Here is a 20193-nt window from a genome sequence, read left to right on the forward strand (position 1 = left end):
TCCATAGGCTTACATGTAGCCTACAATAAACTATTTAAATGTTTTATTTGTTTCAGTTTTGAGTTTGTTATTTTAAAATGCATGAAGTGACAGAGAGATAAGGGTTTTGGAAATGGTACCAGCAAGAAGTTAAAACTACTTTCACTCCTGAATACTATATATCATAATATAATATAATATAATATAATAATAATATAATCTTTTAATTGACATATTTTCATTATTAAATCATGTTTGTTCGGGTTTTGGGTTTGTGTGTGCGTTGGTAAATGTTAATTAGGAGGACATTTTGTCAGAATACACGCCACACTAGAAGGACATTTTGTATTAGCAGGACAGAGGCAGTGTCCTGCTAATTTTGAGAAAATTCTAAAAACGTAGAAGGGTTTCTATTGGTCCATTAAGCCTAAAAAGCAAAAAAAACGGGCATGTCCCGTTAATACACATAAACTTGATTTTGTGTATAATCTGTGTATCCCCACAGCGACCCCTATGGCAGGTTGTATATTAGCAGGACCTAATGAATATGCACACAAAGTGCATTTTGATTGGTTGTCCCCAGAAGGTCCTGATAATTCATACACTGTCCTTCTAATTCATGTGTGTGAACACTGGGGATGTGTTTGAAATGTGATAACACTTAATGGTAAAAATACTGGAAATTTGATAAAGGTTAGCTCGTTAACTGAACCCAATCTTTTGTATAACTTTAAAGTGTATGTGATAACTAAAAACCTGCATTACTGCTGCCATTTTATTGATGATGTCATCGGGTGAACAAAAACAGATTTAAGCCCAGATCAAATGGAAGAGGTCACAAGCGGCTCTCCCCCTCAGTAAAATATAACCCAAGTGGCTGCAGCTGAAAACAGAAAAGGAGGGAGGAAGGTGAAGTATTCATATGTACTGCAAGTCAATGCCAGAGGCTACTTACTGTGAGCTACAAGCAGCTGCGAACCGGGAAGGAGGAGGTGATTCGTACTCGTACTCGTATTCGTAGAGCTTTGAGGAAGGGAGGGGGCGAGTGATGACTCAAACGACTCAAATTTGCTATAACTCAGGAAGGGAGGGGGTGAGTGAGTGACTCAAACATGTTGTTAGCAGAGAAATGCTAGTGTAAGCTAATGAGTGAATCTCTTGTGTTTTGAGAGGCTGGGCTACTGTGAGCTTTGTACTGAGGGTTTCAGAGGGTACTCATATATGAGCTGATATATTTCTATAAGTGCAGCTGCAGCTAGTTTTCTACTGGTAGCAGGGATGAGTCAGTAAATGAGTCAATGGGGACAAGTAATCATGATTCATGAGTCAGTACAGTGATTCTTTAGTACTGAACAATTTGTCCATAACTCACACATCACTACAGCTGGGAACCTGCTGACTTTCCAAACAACTCTACTACTTCCCTGTTGCTCAAGCCTTGCTCCAGGGCTCTGCACTCTGAGCTTCTAAGAGCCTGCTGGACATCCAGATCTGACCAGCCGCTCAGAGACACACAATTTCATCTGAAAGTCAGTGAAAATGACTTGATTAAATCCCACACTGAAGCCGAGGTTCAGCCATCTAACTGTCCCGGTGGTGTGTTCTTGGTCTTGCAGAAGTAGCAGTCTGTGTTGAGAGCACACACTTGATATGGGAACATGGTAGGAACAGCTGTGGGTAGCAGTGTCTTTGTGTGCCAATCACAGAATTCTCACCTTAGCTTTGTGACTGGCATAGTGCCAAAACAGCTGACATCCACTGACATATGGGTGGTCAGTTCCCCCAGCCTACAGGCTCTCAACATAGTCCCTGAAACCTCCAACCTGCTGTGCTACTGCTGGGGAACAGGGTCTTTTGGGAACTTAAACAAACTAACACTGTTTTCAGGGGTGTTTGAACAGAATCCTGCAACACATCAAGCAGGGATATCTCCAAAAATACAGCACAAACAAATTTAAACACTGAGGACGCTGGTGGCAGGTAAGTGACGCTAATGCTGTAGGTGACGTAGTTCCGTGGAGACGGCAGATTCAAACTAGGCGAGCCCAAACATTTATACTTTCATTCAATTGTACTTTGTGCCAGCCTAATCAAAATATTCTTTAAAGTAGAAAAATAGTGTCTTTAAAAGGTACACTCTGGAGCACAGCGAGGAGGATTTGGCCAGCCTGACAGATTTTATAGATCGTTGTTACGACAGAATCATCATGGGGAAACCAAACAACACGTCCACCCCCTCCATCTCATCCAAGTCCAAGAGACAGCGAAACGAGGATTCACCTGGAGCTATTTCACCACTCAACAGATGTTCTGATCTCTATAGATAAGAAACTCAGTAGTTTTGATGCGCGGTTGAGCCTGGTAGAAATTCTCCACAAGGACTTCCAGGCGCTACGTGAATCACTAGAATTCAGCCAGAATCAGGTGAAAACTCTGGCTGTAGAAAATGCTGGTCTCAGAGAGTCAGTAAAATCCCTCACCGAGGGCTTGACCTGTCTCTCGGAAGAAAATAAGAAGATGAAGGAAACGGTGATCGATCTGCAGGCGCAAAGCAATCTAGATTAGATTATTTTTAACTAGCAGCTCGCTGATAAATGACATGTCAGGAATCAGAATCCATCCTATTAGCATTAGTGATCACGCACCAGTATCATTCACTCTGAGAAATAAGAGCAATAAACCAGCAACTAGAAACTGGAGATTTAATACGTCATTCCTTAAAGATCCTGAGTTTATCAGCTACTTCAAAAGAGAATGGTTCTTATATCTAGAAAATAACGACTTGCCAGAAACTTCAGCTTGTGTTCTTTGGGAAGCAGGAAAAGCAGTAATGAGAGGGAAAATAATTTCCTTTTCTTCTCATAAGAAAAAGATGGAAATTTTGAGAATTTTAGAGTTAGAACTTAGAATTAAATCCTTGGAGGACGCTTACCATGTCTCCCCAGAAGAACACATACTAAATGCTATCAGGAAAGCTAAACTTGAACTTAATGAAATAATAGATAAAAAGACACAATTCTTCATGCAAAGACTTTGCTTGGAGAATTTTGAGCATGGCAACAAATCTGGAAGGTTCCTGGCTAATCAGTTAAAAACATCCATCCATCCATTTTCTGCCGCTTTATCCGGAGTCGGGTCGCGGGGGCAGCTGCCTAAGTAGGGAAACCCAGACTTCCTTCTCCCCGGCCACATTCATCAGCTCATCCGGAGGGATCCCGAGGCATTCCCAGGCCAGCCGAGAGATGTAATCTGTCCAGCGGGTCCTGGGTCTTCCCAGGGGCCTCTTTCCGGTGGGACGTGCCCAGAACACCTCACCAGGGAGGCATCCAGGAGGCATCCTGACCAGATGCCCGAGCCACCTCATCTGGCTCCTCTCGATGTGGAGGGAAAGCGGCTCTACTCTGAGTCCCTCCCGGATCACCGAGCTTCTCACCCTATCTCTAAGGGAGAGCCCGGCAACCCTGCGGAGGAAACTCATTTCGGCCGCTTGTATTTGAGATCTCGTTCTTTCGGTCATTACCCACAGCTCATGACCATAAGTGAGGGTAGGAACGTAGATCGACTGGTAAATAGAGAGCTTCGCCTTTTGGCTCAGCTCCCTCTTCACCATGACAGACCGATCTAGAGCCCGCATTACTGCGGACGCCGCACCGATCCGCCTGTCGATCTCCCACTCCATCCTTCCCTCACTCGTGAACAAGACCCCGAGATATGTAAACTCCTCCACTTGGAGCAGAACCCCATCGCAGACCCGGAGAGAGCACTCCACCCTTTTCCGGCAGAGGACCATGGTCTCGGACTTGGAGGTGCTGATTCTCATCCCAGCCGCTTCACACTCGGCTGCGAAATGCTCCAGTGAGAGCTGAAGATCACGTCCCAATGAAGCCAACAGAACCACGTCATCCGCAAAGAGCAGAGACCCAATCCTGAGGCCACCGAACCTGATCCCCTCGACACCTCGGCTGCGCCTAGAAATTCTGTCCATAAAAGTTATGAACAGAATCGGTGACAGAGGACAGCCTTGGCGGAGTCCAACCCGCACTGGAAACGATTCTGATGTACTGCCGGAAATGCGGACCAAGCTCTGACACCAGTCGTACAGGGACCGAACAGCTCTTACAAGCGAGTCCGGCACTCCATACTCCCGGAGTACCCCCCACAGGAGTCCCCGGGGAACACGGTCGAATGCCTTCTCCAAATCCACAAAACACATGTAGATTGGTTGGGCAAATTTCCATGCTCCCTCCAAGACCCCAAAGAGGGTGTAGAGCTGGTCCACTGTTCCACGACCTGGACGAAAACCACACTGCTCCTCCTCAATCTGAAGTTCGACTATCCGACGGACCCTCCTCTCCAGCACCCCTGAATAGACCTTACCGGGGAGGCTGAGGAGTGTGATCCCCCTGTAGTTGGAGCACACCCTCCGGTCCCCCTTTTTGAAGAGGAGGACCACCACCCCAGTCTGCCAGTCCAGGGGGACTGTCCCCGATGTCCACGCAATGCTGCAGAGGCGTGTCAACCAAGACAGCCCTACAGCATCCAGAGCCTTAAGGAACTCTGGGCCGACCTCATCCACCCCCGGGGCCTTGCCACCAAGGAGCTTTTTAACCACCTCAGCAACCTCAGCCCCAGAGATAGGCGAGCCAGCACCAGCTACCCCAGACTCTGCTTCCTCATCAGAAGACATGTTGGTGGGATTGAGGAGGTCTTCGAAGTGTTCCCTCTACCGCCTCACAACGTCTCGAGTCGAGGTCAGCAGCCCCCCATCCCCACTGTACACAGTGTTGATGGAGCACTGCTTTCCCCTCCTGAGCCGCCGGATGGTGGACCAGAATCTCTTCAAAGCCGTCCGTAAGTCATTCTCCATGGCCTCTCCAAACTCCTCTCCAGGTCCAGATGGTTACCCAGCAGAATTCTACAAATAATTCTGGACAATGCTGGCACCCACTTTCCACAATATGATATTAGAAATAAGGGGAAAACAAAAAGTACCTTCAAATATGAACCTAGCCAATATTACTGTACTATTAAAACCAAGTAAAGACCCAACACTTCCATCCAGTTACCGTCCAATTTCATTAATAAATGTAGATCTCAAAATAATTAGCAAAGCTTTGGCCAGAAGAATAGAAAAAATGACCCCTTTAATAATACATCCTGACCAAACAGGCTTTATTAAAGGTAGACATTCCTCTACTAACATGCGTAGATTAATTAACATCATAGATTATTCTACTCTACATAATCTGGAATCCACAGTCATTTCTTTAGATGCAGAAAAAGCATTTGACCGAGTAAACTGGAAATTTTTCATTTGCATTAAAGGAATCCATGCCAAAAATATAAAGCATAAGATAAGTCTTTATGCTGATGATGTACTACTTTTCCTCCAGAACTCACCGACATCTCTCCCTCAGACAATCACACTTATTAACACATTCTCATTAATATCTGACTACTCTATTAACTGGTCTAAAACTATTATTATGCCCATCAACTGTGACCTACAAAACACACCCAATACTACAATATAGTCTGGAAACATTAGATATCTAGGCATAAACATTTCCCCCAGGTTATCAGAACTAACAAAGCTAAATTATGTCCAGCTACTTAATGCAATAGAGGATGATCTCTCACGGTGGAGGCGCTTACCCATATCACTCATGGGGAGGGTTGCCACAGTTAAAATGATGGTTCTATCTAAAGTAAATGTTGCACCCTTGAAATGAACAAGAATGAATCCTCTTTTCTTTACCTTTATTTTGAGCTCAGATATTTAAAAGATATACAAGTTCCGCAACAACCAGGTCAAGGTCCCCTATGAAAATACAATGGTTCTAGTTAGATTTAGATTAAGTTTCAATGATACAAAATAGAATATAAAAAGAAGACACTTACACGTCCTATATAGGCCTCAGTCTAGCCACTGCACCACACCACTCCTCACCTGAGAAGGATGTGGGCCTACTTAAAGACTTCCCCTACTGGGTCACATGACTCTGGACTTCCGCTTGTGCCCAGTCATAATATTATAGGTACAATTAACAAGACTAATACATTTTTACGGACCAACATAGCTGATGCAATAAAAAGAAATAAATGGGTTGGCAACATAAACTACCTGTTTTCAATGATAACCCACTAAACCATCCTCCAGCTGGTTAAAGTCACTGGACTCACATATATCTAAAATTTTATGGAAAAATAGGCCATCACGTATCAGTCTACAAACTTTACAACAGACTAAAGATAGAGGTGGATTGGAGCTACCCAACTTTAATCATGTTTTCTTAGCTAACAAGCTGCAGTATATCTCCAAATGGCTTAAACCTAGCAGTCTGGATGAATCATGGTACTTTTCCATGTCTCATCCCAGCATGAAGTCCAGCTTTTCATAATCAGCAGCTTATTTCACACTTTTACAATCATCTATGAGACTGGAACCAAACTCCACACAGTTTTTCTTTGTGCTGCAGCTAAAAGCTTTCTAACACTTCACAATATCTCCCGCATCAGTCATTTAATCTCAGCAACAGGGCAGCTTTGTGTCGCCTAGCTTAGCTTCAACTAGCATAAACTGCTCCATGTTCAGCATGGCAGCAGCGTGGAAAACGCAGCATTTGTATCAAACTGACTACTTTTTTACTGAAACTTACCGAGCTGTTGTTGTTCGGGAATAAAATCCTTTCTGTTAATATTTTTAACCCTTTTCTGTTCGACGTCCTCTGCATGAAACCAGCATGAACCCAGTGTCTCAGACAGGAACAATTTTCATTAATTAATTCAAAGGTCCGTGGTGTTCGTATTTAGTTTTTTCCACAGCCGAATTTTTCTTATGCTGTTATAGAAACCAACCATCACACGTCCTCCCTGATTTCCTTGATATTGTGAAGAAATAAGCATTTCCAACAAGAATCACCATATTCTCATTGGAATACGTTAAGTGGAGGGGGAGTGGCAGTGTGTTACGTAGGGACTCCAGGGAGACAAGGGAAGGTTAACAGGTTTATTCGATTAGGTGAAGACAAAGGATAAATGTACGGATACCGGTTTGCAGGTCAAGAATCCAGGAACGGAACAGGAGTGAGTCCATAAGATACGTGGTTTAAGGTCCGACGAAGATTGACTGGACTGATTGAGTATATATGGAGTGAGGAGTCAATAGGGGACAGGTGTGGCAGGTTGACATGATTATAATGACTGGATCTGGAACTGGTGTGGGGAATCAGGGAAGTGCAGGAGTGAATGGAGGAGTAGGACAGGCTGTAACAGTACACCCCCCTCCAGAAGGCCGGATTCCAGACGGCCCGGGAGGACGACAGGAGGGCTGTGATGATAAGAGCTGGAATCCTGGCGGACAAACCCCCAAAACGTCGGAGGACGTCCAGGAGGATGGAGAACCTTGACCGGACCTCTGGAGGATGGCCTGGAGGGCGAGAAGGCCAGGGCCGGGACTCGGATGGCCGGCCTGACCGGGACCGGACCTCTGGAGGATGGCCCGGTGGGTGAGCAGACCAGGGCCGGGACTTGGATGGCCGGACTGACTGGGACCGGACCTCTGGAGGATGGCCCGGAGGGTGAGAAGGAGGACGAGCAGGCCGGGACCTGACAGCTGGAGGAAGACCAGGAGGACGAGCAGGCCGGGACCTGACAGCTGGAGGACGACCAGGAGGACGAGCAGGCCGGGACCTGACAGCTGGAGGACGACTCGGAGGACGAGCAGACCAGGGCCGGGTCATGGAAGGAGGACGACCCAGGGGATGAGCAGACCTGGACCGGACCTTGGGAGGACGAGCAGACCAGGACCGGGTCTTGGAAGGAAGGCGACCCGGAGGACGAGAGGACCAGGGCCCGGTCTTGGAAGGAGGGCGACCCGGAGGACGAGAGGACCAGGGCTGGAGCTTGGGAAGATGAGCTGACCAGGGCCGGGTCATGGAAGGAGGACGACCTGGTGGACAAGCAGACTGGAGACTCTCCAGTGGCGGCAGATGAGCAGACTGGAGCTGGAGCTCAGGCGGACGGCCTGAGGGATGCACGGACTGGAGCTGGAGCCAGATGTCTGGCAGGCGTGCTGACTGGAGCTGGATGTCTGGCAGGCACGCTGACTGGAGCCCTGAGTAGTTGGCCGAGTGGCGGTGGAGCACAGGGAGACCCACCAACTGCAGCTGGAGAACAGGGAGGCACGCAGACCGGAGTTCTGGAAGACAGAGACTTGTCAATACTGATTCTGGCAGGCGACCGGGAGGTCTCATAGACAGGAGCAGGAGCGTCGGAGTCGGTGACCTCCTCGGAGACAGGAGTTGACTTCGGACTGGTGAGGTTGGACAGAATTATATAGTGCACATCTAGGGGTCTGGCAGGCACAAAATAATTGAACAAATCTTTTCGATGAGCTGATTCTAGAGATTTAGGGTTTTCTAAATAACTTCTTTGCCTATCACCAGTGCCTGTTCTCACGATAATAAAAGAAATGATCTGTCATGCAGATGGATTTGCAGGTCCTTTTCAAACATGTTAAATAAAGATGTAAAATTAAAGACTGCAAACATTTACAAACATGCATTTTCTTTTTAATTTTAAATTTACTCAGTTATTGTGGTGTTAAACAAGTAAATCTAAATAGCAAACTTAAAATCAATTTATGGGAGCATTTATTCTTTAAATAAAAAAATTCAACTGCAAGTCCAAATTACAATTGATTTAATTCGAATCGAAGAAAGATGAAGTCTTTAACTATTAAAGTGTTAACTTTATACTAATTTTGTTAATATTATAGCCACCTATATAGAGCCATTTCAAAATCTTCACATGGTTTTGAATTGTGTTAATACATTATGTTAATATATTTATTCTATTCATGTACCGTGAGTATATTTTGGTTTTGTAAGGATCTTTTCATAAAAGGTGTTAACATTCTGTCTGATTTCCCCAGTATATTCCTTTACTGCACATGAGCACCCGACTCTGCCTTTGGAGAGTGAGGGATGACACAGATTGCTGGTGGGAGGCCACTGGTGGTGCCTGGGTTGGTGGGCGTCGGTCCTGAGCCGGGTGGCCGGGCTATTCTGGGGCAGGCTGGGCAGGGGTTCTGGGCTCTGGTGCCTGGGGGTGGTCCTCCTCCCTCCGGGGTGGTGGGCTCCGTATGTGCCTGGGGTCTGGGCCTGCCCGGATGTGCTGCCATGGTGTGGGTTGGTGCATGCCCTGGTGTCTGGTTGACACCCTGGGACCCAGGGTATGGCCCGGGGGCAGGGGGGGTGTAGGGGTTTGAAGGAGGGCTGAGTGGGATTCGGGGGATTATAGGGGGAGGTGCTGGGGTGTGAGACAGGGATGCTTGTATGTTGTGTGTGTGTCTATACTTTGGATGTTTGTGTGAATGGGGGGGGTATGTTTGTGTGCGTGTGTATGCATGTGTTAGGAAGAGTGGGAGTGTGTCTGGGGAGTGAGAGTGGGAGGGTTGGATGCTGTGCGAGTGTTTATATTTTTTGGGTGGGGCTGAGAGGGCATATATGTGAGTTAGGATGAGTGGGAGTGTGCAAGGAAATAGGTGTGTGCATGTGTTTCTGTGTGTGGTTGGGGCGGGTTAAGTGCACTTGTGGGGGGGGGGCTTGGGCGGGCCTGGGGGTGGTGGGCCGTGGGTCTGCCGCTGTCCCCATCCTCTCATTCCCCGTTAGGGGTGTGGAAGGGTGGGAACTTTCTGGGGTGGGTGGCGGCTCACTGGCTGCGGTCCCTGAATGGCCCGGTCGTGGGGGGCGGCCTCTCCTGGCCTGTCTTGCCCTGGGGGGCCTCCTGGGGAGCAGGGGTGCCTAATGCCACTAAAGGCTCATCATCCAGAGGGAAGTTTGCTGTACATCCCCGGACCCCTCTTACTTCCCGCTCTCTCTGTCTCACACACACACACACGTAGGGAGTTGGGAGGCGTGGGGCCATGAGGGGTGGAACGGAGGAGACCATTCAGTGGTCTCCTTGGATGCACCCCGTGGCTGCTTGCCTCTCAGTTTTAATTGCACCAAGACACCAAAACACAAGAAACACAACACACAAACAACACCTGGGGGGCATGGCATGCGGTGCATGTCGGGCGGGGCCACTTAGGTGGCCCGGCTCGCGGCTCATTGCAGTCACTGCCCCTCAATTTTAATTGCACACAACACACACTACATAAACAGTCAGGAGCGGGGAGGGAGAGGGTATTGGGGACCTCTTACGCCCCTGCTCCTCCTGTGGGTGGCTGGGGGGCGGGCAGGGGCGGGGGTTGCCCCGGGGCCGGGTCCCGGGATGGCTGCGCTGGTGGGCTGCTGGCTCTATGGGGGTTGGGGCCCGCTGCCCGCTGTCCGCTGGTCCGCCTGGGGTGTCCCCCACGGGGCATGGTGGGAGGATTGTGTGTGGCGTGATTGTGTGGTGGTGAGCGATTGTGGGTGCGGCACGGGGGAGGGTGTGAGTGTGGGGTTATATGGGATGCAGGTTTATTAATAAGAGACTAAATTTTGACATAGATAGCACAGTAGTGGATCCTGAAGGCAGATTTCTGATAACTTTATTATCTATTTGTAATATCAAATTATGTATTACCAATGTGTACGGTCCCAATGCAGATGATCCCTCCTTTTTCCACTCCCTGTTTGCTACACTCCAGAATTATTCAGATAACAGAATAGTGCTAGCTGGTGATTTTAATGTAGTCTTGACTGAACAAGATCGCTGCAGCACATCAGGCAGTCATCGAGTCTGGCAGTCGTCAGAAACTATCAAACAGTACATGAAGGATTTTGGTCTTTGCGATGCTTGGCGCTCTCACCATCTTAAACTAAGAGAATACACCTTCTTCTCTTCAGTTCACCACTCCTTCTCTAGAATAGATTATATTTTAAATAGTAACTCACTAATGGGCGACATTTCAGAGACTCAGATACATCCAATCAGCATCAGCGATCACGCACCAGTTTCATTCAGTCTGAGAATCAAAAATAATAAACCGATTGGTAAAAGCTGGAGATTTAACACCTCTTTATTGAAAGATCCTGAGTTTATTGATTATTTTAAAAAAGAATGGTCAATTTATATAGAAAAAAATGACATGCCTGAAACTTCAGCGTGTCTCCTTTGGGAAGCAGGAAAAGCAGTAATGCGAGGGAAAATAATTTCCTTCTCCTCACATAAGAAGAAGAAGGAAACAGCAAGAGTTTTAGAATTAGAACTCAGGATTAAATCATTGGAGGAGGCTTACCGCATTTCCCCCGAAGAGCACACAATGAATAATATAAGGAAAACTAAATTGCAGCTTAAAGAAATTATAGATAAAAAAACACAGTTTTTAGTGCAAAGACTTCGCTTGGAGAACTTTGAACATAGTAACAAATCTGGAAAGTTTTTAGCAAATCAACTAAAAACAAACAAGGAGAAAACAACAATCTCCTCTGTTAAAAATCAAGACGGAAACATCAGCCATGACCCAGACAAGATAAATGACACGTTTAGAAGCTTCTATAAAACATTATATGAATCACAGATTAATCCAACAGATGAACATATTGAACAATTTTTAAACAACATTAATCTACCAAAACTAAAAAATGAAAATAAAATAAATTTAGATGCACCTATTACTGTAGATGAACTCCACGAAGCTCTCCAACATATGCCCAACAATAAAGCCCCGGGTCCAGATGGTTACTCAGCAGAATTTTACAAGGAATTCTGGACAACGCTAGCTCCTACATTTTATAATATGTTGTTAGAAATACAGGAAAAACAAAAAATACCGCAAAATATGAACTTAGCTAATATAACACTATTGCTAAAACCAGGCAAAGACCCCACACTTCCATCCAGTTACCGTCCCATATCTTTAATAAATGTAGACCTGAAAATAATTAGTAAAGCTCTTGCCAGAAGGGTAGAAAAAATAACCCCTCTTACAATACATCCGGACCAGACAGGTTTTATAAAAGGCCGACATTCATCTACTAACACGCGTAGACTAATTAACCTCATAGATTACTCTACTTTACATAATCTAGAATCCACAATCATCTCTCTAGATGCAGAAAAAGCCTTCGACAGGGTAAACTGGAAGTTTCTATTTGCAACACTAGACAAATTTGGGTTTGGACCTGCTTTCATAGAGTGGATTAAAATATTATATAATAACCCAAATGCATGTGTGAAAACCAACGATCAAACTTCTCCAAGCTTCCGCTTACAGAGAGGCACCAGACAGGGCTGTCCACTCTCCCCCTCACTTTTTGCCATATTCATAGAGCCGTTAGCAGCTGCTATTAGAAAAAATATAGAAATTAAAGGAATCCAGGGCAAAAATATAGAACATAAAATAAGTCTTTATGCAGATGATGTATTACTCTTCCTTCAGAACTCACAAACATCACTCTCTGAGACAATCACAGTTATTAATAAGTTCTCATCAATATCTGATTATTCTATTAACTGGTCTAAGACTACAGCCATGTCCATCAACTGTGACCTACAAAACATCCCTAATATCAAAATACAGACAGGAAACATTAGATATTTAGGTATAAATATTTCCCCCAGATTATCAGATTTAACAAAATTAAACTATGTTCAGCTACTAAAAACAATAGAAGATGATCTCTTACGGTGGAGGCGCTTACCCATCTCACTAATGGGGAGAGTTGCCACCATTAAGATGATGATTCTACCTAAAGTTAATTATTTATTTTCAATGATACCCACTAAACCCTCCACCAGTTGGTTTAAATCTCTGGACTCTTTCATATCCAAGTTTCTTTGGAAAAACAAGCTGTCATGTATCAGTCTTAAAACCTTACAGCAGACTAAAGATAGAGGAGGACTGGATCTACCAAACTTTAATCACTACTTTATAGCTAACAGATTGCAGTACATCTCAAAGTGGCTCAAACCCAGTTATCTGGATGAGCCGTGGCTAGATGTGGAGCAGGCTTTGTGTGAGGACTTAGTCATCTCTGACCTGCCGTTCATCAGCTCAACCATTAAACCATATAAGTGCTTTAAAAGCCTTAACATCCGTTTTTCCTTAATGGCTTGGTGGGAATTCTGTAAGATAACCAGATCTTCCCTCTTTCCATGTAGACTTACACCCATCTGGAACAACCCTGACATCCTGCAGAACAAAAAGATGATAAACTTCACTCAATGGAAGACTAAAGGAATACAACAGTTAGGACAGATAATAGAAAATGGAAACTTTGTATCTTTCAACACAATTGTCTCACAGTATGGAATCAACAGCAATAAATTCTTAGAGTACCACCAACTAAAATCAATTATATGTAAGAAGTATACCCCTGTACAGTTAGACTTGCAGCTTCCTGTCAGAATAGCAGAATTCTTGAATCTTAATACTCCAAAATTATTATCAAAAATATATAGATTATTTGCAAAGCTAGAAGACAGGATATCTCTCCCAACTTCAAAATGGGAAGATGATTTATCTAATAACTTTGGTCAGAAAAGATGTTCACAAATATGTTTAAACACGTTTAAAATGACTCAGAATTCAAATATACAACTAATACAATTCAAAATTCTCCATAGAACTCATTATACAGGACACAGGATGTTCAGGATGGGCCTTTCACCATCAGATATCTGCCTACACTGCTCTGAGAACACTTCTGATAGCTACATCCATGCGCTGTGGTCCTGCACACCTGTCCAAAGGTTCTGGATTAAGGTGTGTGAAGATCTCTCAAAATGGTTTAAAACCAGTTTTTCTGCAAACCCCACACTTTGCCTACTGGGCGACCTGGGTGACACTAACATAGGAATACACTCCATAAACTTGGTCCTCGCAGTCTTATGCATTGCAAAGAAAACTATTCTTGTGAACTGGAAAGATAAGAATAATTTGTCTATCCAGCAGTTTAGAAATCTCCTGTTAGATCACATCAGCATTGAGACAATGTCTGCCTCCTCCAGGAACCAATCAGATGACTTTCATTCCCTCTGGTCCCCTGTGACTGGCTACATCACCTAATGTAGGTGGAGGATACCCCAGGAGGCCCCAGGCTCTGGGGTGTCGGGTCTCCCCCCGCTCCTGGGGGTGGGGGGTCTGCCGCTGCTGGGGGGGGCTGGGCCCGTCCGGATGTGCCGTGCCGGGGGTTGGTCCGTGCCCTGGTGCTTGGTCACAGCCCCGGAACCTGGGTGGGGGTGTGTTTGTATATAGGTGGGTGTGTGTGTGTGTGTGTCTGTAGGTATGCTGGTGTGTGGGTGGGTGTAGAGGAATGTGTGTGCTGTATGTGTGTGTGGGTGTGTATGAAGGTCTAGGTGTGTGCGTGTATGTGTGTGTGAGTGGTGTGCGGGTGTGTGTGTGGAGGTCTATGTGGGAGGTGTGTGTGGGTGTGTGTGAAGGTGTGTATAGATGAGTGTGTGCACATGGAGGTCGAGGTGTGTGTGGAGGAGTGAAGAAGTGGGTGGAGGCGTGAGTATGTATGGAGGTGCTTGTGTGTATATGCAGGTATGTATGTGAGTGCGTATGTAGTGGTGTATGTGTATGGAGGGGTATGAGAGTGTGTGTGTATGTGGGCACCGGTGTGTGTGTTTATAGGTATGTGCGTGAAGTGTGTGTGTGGAGGTATGTGCACGTATTGAGGTGTTGGTGTATAGAGGTGTGTGAGAGGGTGTGTGAGTGGCTGGGGGGAAAAAAAAAAAAAAAAAAAAAAATGTGTGCATTTGCAGGGGGTTAGGACGTGTCCTCTGGGGGGCGCCCTGGCCGGGTGTTGGGGGCGTGGGCCTGGGGTTCCCTTCCTTTGCCTCGCCCCCCTCCCACTCAGAAAGAGCAAAGTGGCCCCTTGGGCTGGTGGCTGGCCCCTGGGGGGGGTTCATGGCGTGCCTGGGTTGGGGTGCCTGCTCCGGGCCTGTGACGCCCTTCGGGGCCGGCGGGGGACGGGGGCGCCCTAGGCCACTGGCGGGTCGTCTTCCAGGGGGGAGGCCTACTCCCCTCTGGACCTACATCTCCTGACCCCTCCCCTCCCCCACTCTTCACTACATACACAGGTAGGGCTGTGGGAGGTGTGCTTGTTGCGCTGGGCGGGGCAGGGCGGTCATCATAGTGGCCCTGTTGCTTCGCCGAGCGGCAGCATGCCTCCCAGCTTTTAATTCCACTTAGTCACTGAGCACAAATAACATTTGCAACATACAAACACGTTTTGGGGGGTGGAACATGCGAGGTCAGGTGGGTGGGACTGCTCAGGTGGCCCCGCCCCCTCCTCAATGCAGTTACTGCCCCCCAATTTTAACCCTCTTTTTTTAATTGCAAACAGCACATAATATATTCCATCACTAGTGGAGGGGGGATGGGGTCTTCAAGCGCCCCTGTCTCCATGGATGGCCCGGGGGTGGGGCGGGCCGGGTGGCCTGTCGCGTTGGCCCGGGGCGTAGGCGGGCTGTCCCGGGGGGTTTTGGCTGCTGGCCTTGGGGGGAAGGTGCTGTTTTGGGGGTGGGGAGTGGGGGGCGGGGGCGGGGTGGGGGCCTGGCTCGTGTCTCCTCGCCTCCTGGCTGGGGCTGTCCCCCCGCGGCGTGGGGTGGCGGGAGGATGGTAGTGGGGGGATGGTGTTTGTGTGTGTGTGTGTTGGGGGGGGGGGTGTGTGGGTGGGAGAGTGGTGTGGGTGTGGGGGGATGGGTGGTGGAGGGATGGTGTGTGGGAGGGTGGGGTGTGTGGAGGTGGATGCGTGGTGTGTGGGAGGGGGGGTGATGTGGGTGTGGGAGGATGAATGGTGGAGGGATGATGTATGTGTGGGAGGATGGGGTATGTGTGGGAGAATGTATGGTGCAGGGATGGGGGACTGTGTGGGAGGATGGATGGTGGAAGGATGGTGTGTGTGCGGGAGGATGGATGGTGTATGGGAGGGAGCATGGTGTGTGTGTGTGGGGGAGTGGTGTATGTTTGGGAGAGTGGGTGATGGAGGGGTGGTGTGTGTGTGTGGGAGGATGGGGTACGTGAAGGTGGATGTTTGGTGTAGGAGAGGGAGGACGGTGTATGTGTAGGAGAATGATATATGTGTGGGAGGATGGGTAGTGGAAGGATGGTGTGTGTGTGTGTGTGTGGGAGGTGTGAAGGTAGATGAATGGTGTATGAGAGGGAGGATGGTGTATGTGTGGGAGGATGAGTGGTGGAGGGATGATGTGTGTGTGGGAGGATGGGGTAGGTGTGGGAGAGTGTATGGTGGAAGGATAGTGAGTGTGTGGGAGGAAGGATGGTGTGTGTGTGGAAGGATGGATGGTGGAAGGATGGTGTGTGTGTGTGGGAGAACAGAGTATGTGAGGGTTGAATGGTGTATGCGTGGGAGGATGAATGGAGGAGTGGAAGGAGAGTGTGTGTGTTTGTGTGTGTGTGTGTTGGTCTGGGGGGGGGCAGGACTGGTTCTCGGGGTGTGCGGCTGGGCGCTGGGGTGTGGGGCTGGCCTCTGGTGGTGGCCGTCTGGGCGGGCCGGGTCCCCCCGGGTGGCGTGCTGGCCCTCGGCCTGTGGGGGGGGGGGGGTGTCCCTGCGCTCCTGGGCCCGGGCCCTCTGCCCCGTCTGTCCCGGGCGGCCGGTGCCCGGGGGGGTCGGGGACTGCTGGCCTCGGCCCGCCGGGGCCGGTGCCCTGTGTCCGCGGGGCGGCTCCTGCTGGGGTCTCCTGCTGCTGCCTTCCTGGGCGGGCGAGTGGTCGTCTCTGTGGACCGGTCGGGATCTGTTGCCTGCGGGGGGGCTGGTGGCCTGGGTCTCGGGACCGCTGGCCTGACTCTGGCCTCTGTTCAAGTGAGGTGGCATCTGCATGATCACTCTGCATGGTCACTCCTTCCTGAACGTCTCCACACAGTCTTTGCGTCGCCGTGTGGCCGAGTTCTCCAACACATCCACACAGGTTTCTCTGCGCGTGTTCTTGAATACAGCAGTTTCACTTATATCTATTATCATATTTTTTTTTCTTTTTTTTTTTTTTTTTTTTTTTATTATTTCTGTTCTTATTATTATTATTACTCTTACTCTTATTATTATTATTGTTACTATTACCAACTAGCTGTGTAATGACCTACTGGCTAGGATGATCTTAGCTATATATGTTGTAAGTAGTATGGATTACATGGTCTTCTGTATGATGTTTCAAGTCCCCACCCGCACTCCCCACACCCTTTCTGTCCCTCTCTCTCCCCTCCCTCTTCTCTCTACTTTCTTGTCTCTCTCTCTCTCTCTGTCCCCTCCGGTCGAGTCCAGCATTAAGAGTCTGATTTAATAAAGTTTTTCATGTCATCAAGAGGGACTTTATACATGTAGTATAAATCCCTGCTTGATAGAGTAAAATTGCCCAGCATCAGACGGCAGCCAGACAATCATTCTGTTTGTCTGGGGCTCTCCTCTGCCGCCCTTCGGGTGGGGCTGGAGTCGTCTTTGTGGTGGGGTGGCATGGGTTGGTGCTCCGGGTCTGCTGCTGAGGGCCCGGCCCAGGCCCAGGCCCTGGTCTGCCTCTGGCCTCCGTGGAGGCGAGGTCGCATTTGCATGATCTCACTCACCACTCTTCATCACTGATCACTCCTTGTTTCTCATCTCATTCCCCTTGTTTTAATATTAAGCGATAATTATTAAAAAAAAAAAAAATAAAAGAAAAAAAATTTGTATTTTTCCTGTGAGTTAGTATCTGGTCGCTGTTATGTCTTTTTGATTTGATTTGGTTATTATTTAAAAACTCTTAATGACTGGCAGCCCTGTTTTTTTTTTTTTTTTTTTTTTTTTTTTTTTTTTCTGTGTGTGTGTGTTTCTGTTTTTGTAAAAGTTGTAGGAAATTTTCTGGTGTGTTCATGTACAGGTGTAACAGTTTGTTGTCTGGTGATGGTGTGGATTGAAGGGTCGTTTTCCTTCTGTCTGTGATCTTTTTGTCTCCTTTCTTCTTTCCCTTTTGCTCTTTTTTTGCTATTTTCCATCTTTTTCTTTCCCCTCCAGTCAGGTCCAGCAAGATTACATAGATTCCGTGATTCAAAGTAAATAAATAAATAAATTAATCACATTATCAAGAGGAGCCTTACCCATAGGCCTCCCCTCGGCAGAGCAAATTTGTTCAGCACGATACAGCAACCAGATTATCATTTTGCTTGCTATGATGCTGGACAAGACAAAGTTAGATAAAAGAAAAAAAAAAAAAAAGATTGCTGGTGGGAGATACCATTTAACTGTTGCTTCTAATAAAAGCAAAATTTGATATAAACTGTTTATTTTGAAAGGTTTGATAAAAGTGAAAAAAAAGAAATGCATTTTTGTTCTTAAATAAATAAAAGGTTATGCTCTTTTTAACAATTTGATTTATTTAAGGTATTCTCTAGCTCACAGGTCACTCCAGAAGTAGAAGAACTTTGAGGCATCAAATATGTATAAAAGTCAACGCTCTACGTGGTAATTTTCTTGGTAATGACTTGGCAGGCTGCCATGTTGCAGACTACCGCGGAGGCTTTTAATGAGTTTTGCGACGCCAAAAACGGCACAGCCACGGGCTGCCACTGGAAGTTCCCTGTTAGCCTGTTCCCATTAAGACTGGCCTAAAATACAAACTAATGAAGTTTTTTTTTTTTCATTTTTCAGTCTCGTTACTAGTCTGTGGCGTTGTCCATTACGTCATGTGCGATGCAAAGGATATATGCTTTAAATTATACATACAGACACGAGGCTAAAGTTAGCTTCCCATATTAACCTCCGCTTCGCCAAATACGTAAAGGGCAATTCCACTGAATTTTCTAGACTCAGCCCCCTTTACAACCGGTTGTATTGAAAAAACTACAATACTTAAACTATTCAAATCTGGATTTAAATTCTCTACACTGTCCACAGATTCATAAAAACACAGTTTGTGATTTGTGAAACCTTTATTCTATGAGTGAAAATGCAAATTTGCCTAAGTTTTGAATTTTTCTGCACCAGAACTGCTCCTGTGTGTAAAATTACAACACTTAAGACTCTTGCAGTCTGGACTCAGATCTTCTAATCAGAATGGAGATTCATAAAAACACAGTCTCTCATTTGTGAATACTTTAATCTATTTGTGAAAATGCAATATAACCTCCATTTTATTATTTTTTCAGCATCTAGACCACGTCAGACAAGGCCCTGTTAAAAGAACTACAGTACTTAGATTCTTCATATCTAAACTAAAATATTTTTAAAAATATGGACATTCATAAAAACAGTTTCTGATTTTTGAAACCTTTAATCCATTTGCGAAAATATAAGTTAGCCCCATTTTATTATTTTCTAAGCATCTGGACCACATCAGAATTTGTCCTGTTAAAAAAATTATTTAATGTTTTTTATTAATCCAGATTTGTATATAACATTTGAGTCCACATTTGAATGGTTTAATTGTTGTATCTTTACAACAGAACCAGGTCTAAAATGGTTTAGATGAAGCGATAAAAAATAATAAAATGAGGCTAAATTTTGCAATTAAAATAAGAGTTTCATAAATGACAGATTGTGTTTTTTTTTTATTTAATTTTCTGTGTAGAAGATTTGAGTGTAGATTGTAAAAGTCCAAGTATTGTATTTTTACAACAGGACCAGGTCTGATGTGGTCTAGATGCAGGGAAATAAAAAGGAATTAGGTTAATTTGCATTTTCACTTATAGAATATCCATTCACATATCTCCATACTGTGTATATCATTTGAGTCCAGATGTGAAGAGTCTAAGTGTAGTAGTTTTTCGACGGGACCAGGTCTGATGTGGTTTTGATGCAGGAAAATAGAAAGAAATTAGGCTAATTTGTGTTTTTGCTTATAGAATAAAATTTTCACAAATCTCAAACTGTGTTTTTATGAATCTATGGACTGTGTGGAAGATTTTAGTTCAGATTTGAAGAGTCTTAAGTGTAGTTTTTCAACAGGACAAGGTCTGATGTGGTCTACATGCAGGAAAGTAGAAATAAATTAGGCTAATTAGCATTTTCACAAATAGAATAAAGATTTCACAAATCAGAGACAGTGTTTTTATGAATCTCCATACTATGTGGAACATTTGAGTTGAGGTTTAAATAGTTTGAGTGTTGTAGTTTTTTAATAGGACCAGGTGTAAAGCGGGCATAATCTCCAAAATTCAGTGCGATTGCCCTTTACTGAAATGGCGAATCGGAGGCCACAAATCGAAAGCAAACTTCAGCCTCGTTATACAGACATGTTTTGTATCACTAAGTTTTGAGTGATTATTTAGTAAAATGTGATGAAAAGTCTTGT

At 45.9% G+C, this 20193-nt stretch overlaps 1 long non-coding RNA gene across 1 annotated transcript; it reads right to left on the reverse strand.

Moving 5' to 3' along the window:
* Positions 1–3762: 3762 nt before the first annotated feature.
* LOC121654323 lies at positions 3763–19850 on the reverse strand. Its single transcript, XR_006012934.1, has 3 exons — positions 19770–19850; positions 8424–8429; positions 3763–3794 (listed from the first exon to the last, which is right to left on the reverse strand). It is a non-coding gene; the product is annotated as an uncharacterized LOC121654323 (long non-coding RNA).
* Positions 19851–20193: the final 343 nt, after the last annotated feature.

Source organism: Melanotaenia boesemani, chromosome 15 (genome assembly GCF_017639745.1).
Source record: "Melanotaenia boesemani isolate fMelBoe1 chromosome 15, fMelBoe1.pri, whole genome shotgun sequence".
NCBI lineage: Eukaryota > Metazoa > Chordata > Actinopteri > Atheriniformes > Melanotaeniidae > Melanotaenia > Melanotaenia boesemani.